We start from the raw sequence: 13,489 nt of genomic DNA on the forward strand, positions 1-13,489 counted from the left end.
CATAGTGTATGGTGGAGGCGGATAGGACACACAGCCAGACGAATAGACGAGGAAACTTCTTTCTTGGATCGATATATCCGGTGTCCCGCCTATGGGTCGTCAGGCGCATTTTTCTGATGTTTCGGCAGATCTTTGTAATTTTATTTTTGCAACGTGTAGCTGGAGTCAGACCAAGTAAACCCTGCTTATTACATCTTTCATACGACGTCCAGCATAACGAAAAGAATCGGTTTTTTCTGTTACAAACAAAATTATTTTGAAATCGGAATCTTACATGCATATTCGAAAGAGGTGTCCCAAATTAGTCTAGTGTGTTATTCAGTTTATTGATTTGTATTAACGGGGACAACAAAACACGAAGAACAGAGAGTACTACAGCAGCGACCGAACAGCGCTTCTGCATGGGCTATGGACATAAAAATGTATCATCTATTTTTGGTAAAATTCGCATCTATTTTTTGATAATTTTCGTACATTTTTGTAGAAATACGCACCTATTTTCTTTGTTTGTAAATGATTAAATGCACCAATTTAGAAGGTTGTCAAGCTACATGAGTGAAGACAAACAAATTATTAGTTCTTTGAAATTGACTGTTAAAAAAGTGCTGATTGGGAACTTTTTGACTGAAACGTTTGCAAAAATGCAGCACCTTTTTTTTCCGAAACGGCCTTTGATTTATTAGTTTGACTGTATTTAAACTATTAAAAATGATTGTTCTGTCGAAAAGCATCAGAATTTTTCCACCAGTGAAGTGAATGCGTCTCCGAGATAAGATATTTCAGGATATTATTTGTCTTTTCCCGCCAAACCTGAAGAGTAAAAAAATCTGCAGGCTACGAATTTAAACCTTTCATGGTCATTAATAGCTCCACGACCCATGTTTTACAGCGCTGCAGATAAAACTGACAAGGCACTTAGCGTAGACGTAGAACCGAATGTCCGGCAATTAGATTTTAACGTTAGGGGGAGAATTTCGGCGCTGTCGAAAAACTTTACAGATGTCGTTTTCCAATCACTTTGGATCAGAGGGAATCGAAATTCATGATGGACCAGCATTAGTCACTTCACTTTTTTCAAAATAAGAAAAGAAAAAAGCAACGCTCAACACAAAGCATTCGGGGACGGATATCACGCAATTGCATATTGAAGTTAGAAGAAATTTGCTAACGACTTAGTGAGCCTTAGCTAACAAACTAACGTACGGGTTTCTTTCTTGTAAAATGTTAAGTCCCAGCCAGCCTGAGTGGCCGAGTGGTTCTAGGCGCTACAGTCTGGATCCACGCGACCGCAACGTCGCAGGTTCGAATCCTGCCTCGGGCATGGATGCATGTGATGTCCTTAGGTTAGTTAGGTTTAAGTAGTTCTACGTTCTAGGTGACTGATGACCACAGATGTGGAGTCCCATAGTGCTCAGAGCCATTTGAACCATTTTTTTTGTTAAGTCTCATGGCTGTGTACTACATTGTATTAAGCGACGTGTATCTTAAACAGACCATTCAACGGTCGACAGCAATTGACGCGGCACCAGATCATTGAGCGCATTTTACACTGTTGCAGTCGTACACTTTATTTTGCAAGTAAGTTCTTGCGCGCGTTATGTTTCCAAACTGGCTCCGCCAGTAACTGCTTACGTTGCCGATTTTTCTGCAGAATCGAAAGTTATTTCAAACTAGCTCTGATAAATAGCTCATCTGGACACAACTGGCAACGCAACAGCGTCTATCAAGAAATATCACATTTTCGCATTTTGAGGCAGAATTCGTGTCTATTTCGCATTTATCGCAAAATGTGGATTTTCCCGGTTCCTATGAATGGCGGTGGCGGCCAGTGCGGTCTTACCACTGCTGGAGTACTGGCTGTTCTTCGTGTTGTACTGTCCCTGTTAACACTCATCGCTGTAACGAGTATCGCACTAGACTAATGTGGGACACCTCTATAGAGTGGGCACGTAAAACTCCAGTTTGACAGTAATTTTGTTTGTAACGGGAAACAAACTGACACTACGTTGGGCGTCGCATGAAAGACGCGATGAGTGCTATTCGTTTGGCGTGACACCAGCTACAAAACGCAAAAATAGTATCCTGCTGCAACACCGGGGAAAATGCGGCTGGCTTCTCTCAGGAGAGACACCCTGTATATAAGAAGAGACAGAGACAACGTAGAAGGGTCCTTCATCTAACAAACTGTGGTGGTGATGCTGCTGGCGATGACGATAAAAAGGAGGATGATGATCGTGATGATAATGACGATGTTTACGATGTGTAAACGTAGTGCTCGTCACCGCAAGGCTGGTTAAAGTATACGGTCCCTTTAAACAGCGAGCGTCTAACCACACAGTCGGTTACGACTTGTATGGGATCTCCGATGCAAAACGCAGATGAACACGGCAATCCAATTCCGGAGCGTATCTGTCCCCGAGGGAAAACAATGGCCGGCCGGTGCTGCTGCACTGTGGGCGGTACGCCTTTTCATCAGCGATATTGCAGCGGTCTTCCTCCCCCGTCCGCAGAATGGCCGCCGCTGATAAATTTTTATTGCCGTGCCGCGCTCATTCTGCTTTCGTCCGCTGCGATCCGATTGCGTCGCTAAATTGCTTTCTGCACGCACGCACTCCATCCACAAAGTTAGATTGCCTTCACACAACGCATTACGCCATTAGTCCGGACAAGGCTGGTACTCTGGCAGAGGAACATCGACTGCGGTCACTGTGTGCGTTCACATTTACACACGGAAACTACACGTAACTGCCCACTTCATCTCGATGTTTTCATTCTGTTACATTCCCACATAGAACATATAAGAGCGACGACTCAGACGTCGCCACAAGCGTTGTGAGAAAACTTACGATCTCCTTAATGGTAACACACAATTGTATGTTTCCTTTTCAACACACCGCCAACTCAGTATACTTTTTCGCAAGCACGGTCTCAAGTACGAAACCTAAGCAAATTCTTCAGTAAATTTTCTCTTAATTTTTATTTGATTAATTCCAAATATGATGATCTGGAGATAACCGATTGGTGTTTTGGTGAGGCCCGCAATTTCCACCACCAGAAAGGTGTATCAGGGAGTGGACTACTCTTCGTGATATGCAAACCGTGTGACACTGCAACGAGTAAACCACAAGCGACTCTAAGGTGTATAACGGGCGATAATAAAATTGAAACTGATAGCATAAGCCTTGACATGGTACGTATTGTCATGAAATTCATGCAGTGAATACCAAACTTTTTTGTACGAGAAAGATTTGTAATTTTATTCAGAGTTTTGTTTCAAATGTTCCTGTAGTGACTGGGAGCTTCATAAACTTGCTTTAAGCTCTGATGTGTAGACAGTGGGCTGTTATTCTTAAATTCATGCTATGTTGAAGTAACTGATCTTACTTCTAATGTTTGTGGTATCCACTTGCCTATTCCCCTAAGATGTATTACAAAAGAAATCACCAATTTATAGAGATGCAAGGTTCAAATGGCTCTGAGCACTATGGGACTTAACTTCCGAGGTCAGAAGTCCGATAGAACTTAGAACTACTTAAACCTAACTAACCTAAGGACATCACACACATCCATGACCGAGGCAGGATTCGAAACCGCGACCTTAGCGGTCGCGTGGATGCAGACTGTAGCGCCTAGAACCGCTCGGCCACTCCGTCCGGCACAGATGCAAGGGATATGTTGTTAGATATTTATGTTTTACAACTGACACAAAAGGTCTCTGTGTCCTAATCTATGCAACAGCCTAGCTGCGTCTTTTATTTCCTATTTATAAATTTTTATTACATTTTTTATTTATTTTTTGCAGTACTAACGCTCCGCTGAGGTGTGTGTCTGCAGAACACTCGCAACTGCCCACCATAACTAAGGCATGGATGAACCGTGCCGCTACATGACACTTCAGTGATTTTCTCGGGAGATCTGCTGTTGACAGCCGCCTGAGTACATGTTAAAAAACCGCACTTTTTCCACATGTAAAATGTTTGGATACTGGAGTTGCCTGTCCATTTTATATACTGTTTCAGTACATACACTGACGGGAACAAAGATGACGAGTGTGTAAGTAAACAAAATCAGAGGACATATTTAATCTCCTGTTATAGCGAACCACCGGAAGAAGTTTCTTGGCTGTCGATATGCAAATCCCCGGTTCCTGCCTCTCTCATAACCTCTTTCCAATAAATTACTTCCAGTTACCTACACAAAATAATAAACTGTCGTATGTTAACAAAATTACTGTTATCTTTATTACTTTCTTAGGAGCTTTCTCACTGGAACAGTCTACAAGGTCCAACAGAACCAAAATTTATAGGCGACTACATTTCTGTTAAACGAGCAAAATAATGTCAGATGATTTGCAATAAGTTATTGTCTTCACGATGAAATCTGCATGCCGTGCCTCTACGAATTTTGAGAATGTTTCTTTTTTTTTCATGTGCTTCTAGTCTTTTAGCCGCAGGTTGAAACAAGGAAAAAAAAAATTACTTGCGACGAGCTCCAATGTTAGGCGAGTAATGGGGCCCCTTAGGGATACGGCGGCTAAGGAGGGGAAGAAATCCAGTGTGCACTCCGTGTGCATTCCGGGAGGAGTCATTCCTGATGTGGAAAGGGTCCTTCCGGATGCCATGAAGAGCACAGGGTGCAGCCAGCTGCAGGTGGTGGCACATGTCGGCACTAATGACGTGTGTCGCTTTGGATCTGAGGAAATTCTCTCTGGATTCCAGCGGCTATCTGATTTGGTGAAGGCTGTCGGTCTTGCTTACGAGATGAAGGCAGAGCTCACCATCTGCAGCATCGTTGACAGAACCGACTGCGGACCATTGGTGCAGAGCCGGGTGGAGGGTCTGAATCAGAGGCTCAGACGGTTTTGCGACCGTATTGGCTGCAGATTCCTTGACTTGCGCCATAGGGTGGTGGGGTTTCGGGTTCCGCTGAATAGGTCAGGAGTTCACTACACTCAGCTGGCGGCTACACGGGTAGCGGAGGCTGTGTGGCGTGGACTGGGCGGTTTTTTAGGTTAGAAGGCCTCGGGAAAGTGCGGGATGGGCTGCAATGTCAAAGGGTGCTTGGCAATTACAGGACGTGCTTGGATCAAGGAACAGTAGGAATTATAGTTGTAAATTGTTGTAGTTGCTCTGGAAAAGTCCCTGAGCTTCAAGCGCTAATAGAAAGCGCAGAAGCTGATATCGTTATAGGTACAGAAAGCTGGCTAAAGCCTGAAATAAGTTCTGCAGAAATTTTTACGAAGTCTCAGACAATGTTCAGGAAAGATAGATTAGGCAGAATTGGTGGTGGAGTGTTTGTGTCTGTCAGTAGTGGTTTATCTTGTAGTGAAGCCGAAGTAGATACTCCGTGCGAATTGGTATGGGTGGAGGTTACACTTAACAGCCGAATTAAGTTAATAATTGGCTCCTTCTACCGACCCCCAGACTCCGATGATACAGTTGCGGAACAGTTCAGAGAAAGTTTGAGTCTCGTAACAAATAAATTCCCCACTCATACGGTTGTAGTTGGTGGGGACTTCAACCTACCCTCGGTATGTTGGCAAAAATACTTGTTCAAAACCGGTGGTAGGCAGAAAACGTCTTCCGAGATTGTCCTAAATGCTTTCTCCAAAATTATTTCGAGCAGTTAGTCCACGAACCCACGCGAATTGTAAATGGTTGCGAAAACACACTTGACCTCTTAGCCACATACAATTCAGAGCTGATAGAGAGCATCATGACTGATACAGGGATTAGTGATCAGAAGGTCGTTGTAGCTAGGCTCAATACCATTTCTTCCAAATCCATCAGAAACAAACGCAAAATAATTTTATTTAAAAAAGCGGATAAAGTGTCACTAGAAGCCTTCCTAAAAGACAATTTCCATTCCTTCCGAACTGACTATGCGAATGTAGACGAGATGTGGCTCAAATTCAAAGATATAGTAGCAACAGCAATTGAGATATTCATACCTCATAAATTGGTAAGAGATGGAACGGATCCCCCGTGGTACACAAAAAAGGTCCGAACGCTGTTGCAGAGGCAACGGAAAAAGCATGCGAAGTTCAGAAGAACGCGAAATCCCGAAGATGGGCTAAAATTTACAGAGGCGCGAAATTTGGCACGTACTTCGATGCGAGATGCCTTCAATAGGTTCCACAACGAAACATTGTCTCGAAATTTGGTAGAAAATCCGAAGAAATTCTGGTCGTATGTAAAGTACACAAGCGGCAAGACGCAGTCAATACCTTCGCTGCGCAGTGCCGATGGTACTGTTATCGACGACTGTGCCGCTAAAGCGGAGTTATTGAACGCAGTTTTCCGAAATTCCTTCACCAGGGAAGACGAATGGAATATTCCAGAATTTGAAACACGAACATCTGCTAGCATGAGTTACTTAGAAGTAGATACCTTAGGGGTTGCGAAACAACTCAAATCGCTTGATACGGGCAAGTCTTCAGGTCCAGATTGTATACCGATTAGGTTCCTTTCAGATTACGCTGATACTATAGCTCCCTACTTAGCACTCATATACAACCGCTCGCTCACCGATAGATCTGTACCTACAGATTGGAAAATTGCGCAGGTCGCACCAGTGTTTAAGAAGGGTAGTAGGAGTAATCCATTTAACTACAGACCTATACCATTGACGTCTGTTTGCAGTAGGGTTTTGGAGCATATACTGTATTCAAACATTATGAATCACCTCGAAGGGAACGATCTATTGACACGTAATCAGCATGGCTTCAGAAAACATCGCTCTTGTGCAACGCAACTAGCTCTTTATTCGCACGAAGTAATGGCCGCTATCGACAGGGGATCTCAAGTTGATTCCGTATTTCTACATTTCCGGAAAGCTTTTGACACCGTTCCTCACAAGCGACTTCTAATCAAGCTGCGGAGCTATGGTGTATCGTCTCAGTTGTGCGACTGGATTCGTGATTTCCTGTCAGGAAGGTCGCAGTTCGTAGTAATAGACGGCAAATCATCGAGTAAAACTGAAGTGATATCAGGTGTTCCCCAGGGAAGCGTCCTGGGACCTCTGCTGTTCCTGATCTATATAAATGACCTTGGTGACAATCTGAGCAGTTCTCTTAGATTGTTCGCAGATGACGCTGTAATTTACCGTCTAGTAAGGTCATCCGAAGACCAGTATCAGTTGCAAAGCGATTTAGAAAAGATTGCTGTATGGTGTGTCAGGTGGCAGTTGACGCTAAATAACGAAAAGCGTGAGATGATCCACATGAGTTCCAAAAGAAATCCGTTGGAATTCGATCACTCGATAAATAGTACAATTCTCAAGGCTGTCAATTCAACTAAGTACCTGGGTGTTAAAATTACGAACAACTTCAGTTGGAAGGACCACATAGATAATATTGTGGGGAAGGCGAGTCAAAGGTTGCGTTTCATTGGCAGGACACTTAGAAGATGCAACAAGTCCACTAAAGAGAAGCTTACACTACACTCGTTCGTCCTCTGTTAGAATATTGCTGCGCGGTGAGGGATCCTTACCAGGTGGGATTGACGGAGGACATCGAAAGGGTCCAAAAAAGGGCAGCTCGTTTTGTATTATCACGTTATAGGGGAGAGAGTGTGGCAGATATGATAAAAGAGTTGGGATGGAAGTCATTACAGCATAGACGTTTTTCGTCGCGGCGAGACCTTTTTACGAAATTTCAGTCATCAACTTTCTCTTCCGAATGCGAAAATATTTTGTTGAGCCCAACCTACATAGGTAGGAATGATCATCAAAATAAAATAAGAGAAATCAGAGCTCGAACAGAAAGGTTTAGGTGTTCGTTTTTTCCGCTCGCTGTTCGGGAGTGGAATAGTAGAGAGATAGTGTGATTGTGGTTCAATGAACCCTCTGCCAAGCACTTAAATGTGAATTGCAGAGTAGTCATGTAGATGTAGATGTAGACGATAGATTTCTTTAAAATTCAGTATAGGCTGCTAATTTTACACAAATGACAGAAATTTTGCATTACGTTGTGTAATTTTTAGTAATATTTGTAACTGCACACGTTTGAAAGCTGTAAAACCAGTACTACGCTGTCCAATGTATTTGGCAATCCAAGAACTCAAAACCAGTAGCAGGTTGCCTATCTAACGGCTTCTAGTGGCAACAAAAATCTGGTTTTCAATGTTTCACGTTTTGACCGAATTTAAACATTTCAAATGCCATCATAAACTACTCACTGAGAGGTTAAAAGTGTAACACAGTAAGACAAACATTACTGGCATACACTGTGTGCCTCGTTTGAGGCAGAGTAGCTGATGTCGCACGCATGCGCAGACTTTGTTAATCCAGAATCTGAGAATCAGAATAGTTTGCGTCTTCCAATAAAATTCGCACGTAATTTCAGACCTTTACGAAACTTTTCCTCGCTGACACCCTGAGCACACAATGTAAGGAACGAAGTTTATCGCTAACTACATTTCCGCTGTTCATGCAATAAAATTTTAACGTAAGCCACGACTTCATAATTCATTACCGGTTTACTGCGAACTATTCACAACACATATTGCAGCCGATATCCACATATGCCACCGAATGTACAATTATATCATTGTGCTATGCAAAGTAAGGAGATTTGGCGTCATAGAGACTGAGATGTGTAACAAACCAGCTCTTGCTTAAGAGGAACGGCAATTACCTACACTATTTTAATCCAGTGTTTCATACTGAGAACACTTAGGGAATTACAACGAACATTAAACATAATTTCAAAACTTTTCCAAGCTTTTTTTCGCTTATATGCTTACCGTCAAATACTGAAAACATTAACTCATTTCTAAGTAAGCGGATGTTTGAAGCTGTTTTCTGCATAGGAATTCAATTCTTTAAGGAATCTGTGGTTTAATGGTCCTTTATGAGAGCTGGGACTACGTTCTAACACAGGACGTCATAAAAGTACACAGTACACCAGAACGCTCTATCAAACACTCCATCAAACGTCTTCCATAAAAGATATTTGACAAGGTTATTTTACAGCGTACGTGGGGAGTCAAACGAAAACATTAAAAGTGTAATTAAAATCGACCTTTCGCGACACAATTCTGTAAGCTGGCAATGCTGTTGACAACAGTGTGAGGAATGCCGTATAGGCGGCAGAATACTGTGGACAACCAAAACGCGGCCGCAATAGCACTTCAGAACGGTTGGCCCACTTGTGACGTGCGCCAAGGAAGAATAGAGTTCTGTCATACGTTCTCTGAGCAGGGAAGGTACGAAGCCTATTGAAGTCCATCGGCGAATCGCTGCACTGGGTGTATGAGTGGAGCAGAAAGCTCGGAAACGGCGTCACTTCTGTGATAAGACGCCCAGCGCCGGGGTCAGACACACCGCGTTGGGTCAACAGATTGTACTGCAGCAATCGAAACCGTTGTGATTGAACATTGCCGTGTGACGGTGGATGGGCAAGCAGCAGATCTGAACTTTAGTCACGGCTCAGCCCAACTCATCGTTCCTGAAGTGTTTAAATTTCGCGAAGTGTTTGCGGGATGGGTGCCACGGCAGCTCACTCCAGAACTGAAAGACCGACGCTTTGACGCCTGTGAAGAACTTCTGCGGTGCTTTGAAGTTGAAGGTGATGGCTTCTTCGTGATAATCGTTACAGGGGACAAAAAACGAGTACACTACCACCAACCCCAAACAAAGAGAACAAGCAATGAATCATGCCATTCCTCACGAACAAAATCCAAGAAGTTCCGGACGCAACCATCTGCGAGAGAGGTTTTGCTGACAGTCTTTTGGGATGAACGAGGCATTGTCTTGGAACATTACACCACTAGGGCAAAAACCTTCAGCACTGTGTCATATTCCAATGCCCGGCTCGGGCCTGCAATAAGATCAAAGCAACGTTGACTTCTGAAAAAAATGTTCAAATGTTTGTGAAATCTTATGGGACTTAACTGCTGAAGTCATCAGTCCCTCAGCTTACACACTACTTAACTTAAATTATCCTAAGGACAAAAACACACACTCATGCCCGAGGGAGGACTCGAACCTCCGCCGAGACCAGCCGCACAGTTCATGACTGCAGCGCGTCAGACCGCACGACTAATCCCGCGCGGCTTTGACTTCTGACTAGAGGTGCCATTTTGCAACGTGACAATGCTCAGCCTCATACTGCCCGTGCAACACTTGGATCGAGATACACTATGTGATCAAAGGTGTCCGGAAACCTGCCTGAAAATGACTTACAAGTTCATGGCGCCCTCCATCGTCAGTGCTGTAATTCAATATAGTTCACCGGGCATTCGCCATACATACCCTGCCATCGGATCGCCACACTGTGTACCGTGATTCGTCACTCCACACAACGTTTTTCCACTGTTCAATCGTCCAATGTTTATGCTCCTTACACCAAGCGAGGCGTCCTTTGTGTTTACCGGTGTTATGTATGGCTTATGAGGAGCTGCTCGACTATGAAATCCAAGTTTTCTCATCTCCCGCCTAACTGTCATAGTACTTGCAGTGGATCTTGATGCAGTTCGGAATTCCTGTGTGATGGTCTGGATAGATGTCTGGTTGTTACACATTGCGACCCTCTTCAACTGCCGGCGATCTCTGTCAGTCAACAGACGAGGTCGCCCTGTACGATTTTGTGGTGTACGTGTCCCTTCACTTTTCCACTTCACTATCACATCTGAAACAGTGGACCTAGGGATTTTTAGGAGTGTGGAACTCTCGCGTACAGACGTATGACACGAATGACACCCAATCACCTGACCACGTTCCAAGTCTGTGAGTTCCGCGAAGCGCCCCATTCTGTTCTCTCATGATGCCTAATGACTACTGAGGTCGTTGATCTGGAGTGTCTGGCGGTAGGTGGCGACACAATGCACCTAATATGAAAACAATTGTTTTGGGATAATCCGGATATTTTTGATCACATAGTGTAGAAGCAGTACGGGCAAGAGAGAGAGTGGAGTCAGTGGAAATGAAAAATACGGATGAATAAGCCTGGTTACCATACATGGGCTTGGGGGTTCTGGGTCCTCCCAAATAGCCGAACTTTAACACGTTGGTGTAGGGTATGGCTAATTTCGGACCGAAATTTTAAGGACATGGGTAGAGGAGAACGAGTTAAATTGGACCCTCAGAATTTTTGAGTAATGAAGTTAAGAAAAGTACTGAAGAAATCTATTTGACTCCCTCTAGTGACACAATCTTAAGTGGACGTCATGACCTCGACGTCCCCCATTTCGTGACGAGCCCTATAATTTATGTACGGCTTCTTTTGCGGTTAAATATGTAGCAGGATAGTGAAGTTGGGGGATTGGCAGGTCTGAATGTTGAAACAGCCCAGTCAAACAGTACGTCTGCTCTGCGCGCATTCCTCAGCATCGGAGCGCAAAACACAAAGCAGCTTCATACAGGGGTGGGCTGGAAGTGGGAGTGCAAGCGGCACACGCAGGGAGCGGGCAGTCGCATTCCTGAATGTGCCTACCTGCTGGGCGACCTGCGATGCGGACGCAGATAAGCGGGAGACCTCCCGGGGGCGGAACGGAAGGAGCGGCGGACCAGCCGGCGAGCGCCGACAAAGGCGTGGCGCGCCTCCCGCCAAATGCGAAAAGCTTGTAGTGCGGCCCGCTGGGCGGCGCTTTGACGCGTGGGCGGCGGGTGGCTAGGCGGCGCTCCGCGGCGCCGCCGCCGGGGACAGGAAAGGAATGCTGCCGGGGGCGGGGGCCCGCTCTATCTGCTGCCGGCCGTGCTGCCTGCTGACGTCTCCATCGGGTGGTCGAGCGCGGGGGTAGGGGGCGGGGGAACGCCTCCCTGTAGGGCGTGACATGCTGCTCCCCTAGGAGTCGGGGGGGGGGGGGGGGGGTAGTGGAGCATTGCACGGGCGCGCACACACACACACACACAACTGATGAAACTGGGAGATGCAACAGTTGTAGAGCTCACGTGCGGAATGAGTTGCGTAATGCGCAACACCCCATTCTACACTGAATCGCCAAACAAACTGGTATAGGCATGCAAATTCAAATACAGAGATATCTAAACAGGCAGAATACGGCGCTGCCGTCGGCAACGCATATGTAAGACAGCAAACGTCTGATCGGTTACTGCTGCTACAATGGCAGGTTATGGAGATTTAAGTGAGTCTGAAAGTGGTGTGATACTGGGTGCACGGTCGGTGGGACACTGCAACTCCGAAGTAGAGATCAAGAAGGGATTTTTCATTATGACCATTCCACAACTGTACCGTGAATATCAGGAATCCAGTGAAAGATCAAATCTCCGACATAGCTGCGGCCGGCGAAATATCCTGCAAGAACGAGACCAACGACGACTGTAGAGAATCGTTCAAAGTGACAGAAATGCAACCCTTCCGCAGATTGTTGCAAATTTCAATGCTGGGCCATCAGCGTGTGAACCCTTGAACACAACACCATCAATATGGGCTTTCGGAGTCGAAGGCCAACTCGTGTACACTTCATGACTCCACGACACAAAGCTTTATGCCTGGCCTGGACCCATCCACACTGACATTGGACTGTTGATGACTGGAAACATGTTGCGTGGTCGTAAGAGTCTCGTTTCAAGTTTTATCGAGCGGATGGACGTGTATGGGTATGGAGACAATCTCATGAGTCCGTGGGCCTCGCATGTCAGCAGGGGACTGTTCAAGCTGGTGAGGCTGTGTATTGGTGTGAGGTGTATGCCTTTGGAGCGATGTGAGACCTCTGATACCTCTAGATACGACTCTGACAGGTGGCACGTATCATCTACTTCCATTCATGTCCACTGCGCATAACAACGGACATGGGAAATTCAGCAGGACACTGCAACACCCCACACGTCCAGAATTGATACAGAGTGGCTCCAGGAGCGTTCTTCTGAGTTTAAATACTTCAATTGGCGACCAAACTAGCCAGACATGAACACAATTGAGCACATCTGGGATGCCATGCAATGTGCTGTTGAGAAGAGATATCCAGCAACTCGTACTCTTCGGGATTTATGGACAGCCCTGTAGTATTCATGGTGTCAGTTCCCTCCAGCACTACTTTAGATCCGGCCGGGGTGGGCGAGCGGTTCTAGGCGCTTCAGTCGTGAAACGCGCGACCGCTTCGGTCGCAGGTTCGAATCCTGCCTTGGGCATGGATGTGTGTGATGTCCTTAGGTTAGTTAGGTTTAAGTAGTTCTAAGTTCTAGGGGACTGATGACCTCAGATGTTAAGTCCCTTAGTGCTCAGAGCTATTTTTTAACTACTGTAGACATTAGTCGACCCCATCTGTTGATTCAGAGATCGAGACGTGGCTGCACGATCCGTTACAGCCATGCGGATAAGTTCCTGTCATCTCGACTGCAAGTCATACGGGGCTGTTGGGATCCAGCACGGCGTTCCGTATTATCCTCCTGAATCCACCGATTCCATATTCTGCTAACAGTCATTGGATCTCGACCAACGCGAGCAGCAATGTCGCGATACGATAAACCACAATCGCTGTAGGCTACAATCCGAGCTTTATCTAAGTCGGAAACGTGATGGTACGCA

The 13,489-nt window shown here is 45.4% G+C and overlaps 1 protein-coding gene across 5 annotated transcripts in view; it reads right to left on the reverse strand.

Annotated features, from left to right (window-relative positions):
- Positions 1–13,489, reverse strand: part of LOC126335075 (BMP-binding endothelial regulator protein) — a 643,298-nt gene that overhangs the window by 252,273 nt on the left and 377,536 nt on the right. The gene's annotated exons all lie outside the window — the stretch shown is intronic.

Source organism: Schistocerca gregaria, chromosome 2, assembly GCF_023897955.1.
Source record: "Schistocerca gregaria isolate iqSchGreg1 chromosome 2, iqSchGreg1.2, whole genome shotgun sequence".
NCBI classification, from domain to species: Eukaryota; Metazoa; Arthropoda; class Insecta; order Orthoptera; family Acrididae; genus Schistocerca; species Schistocerca gregaria.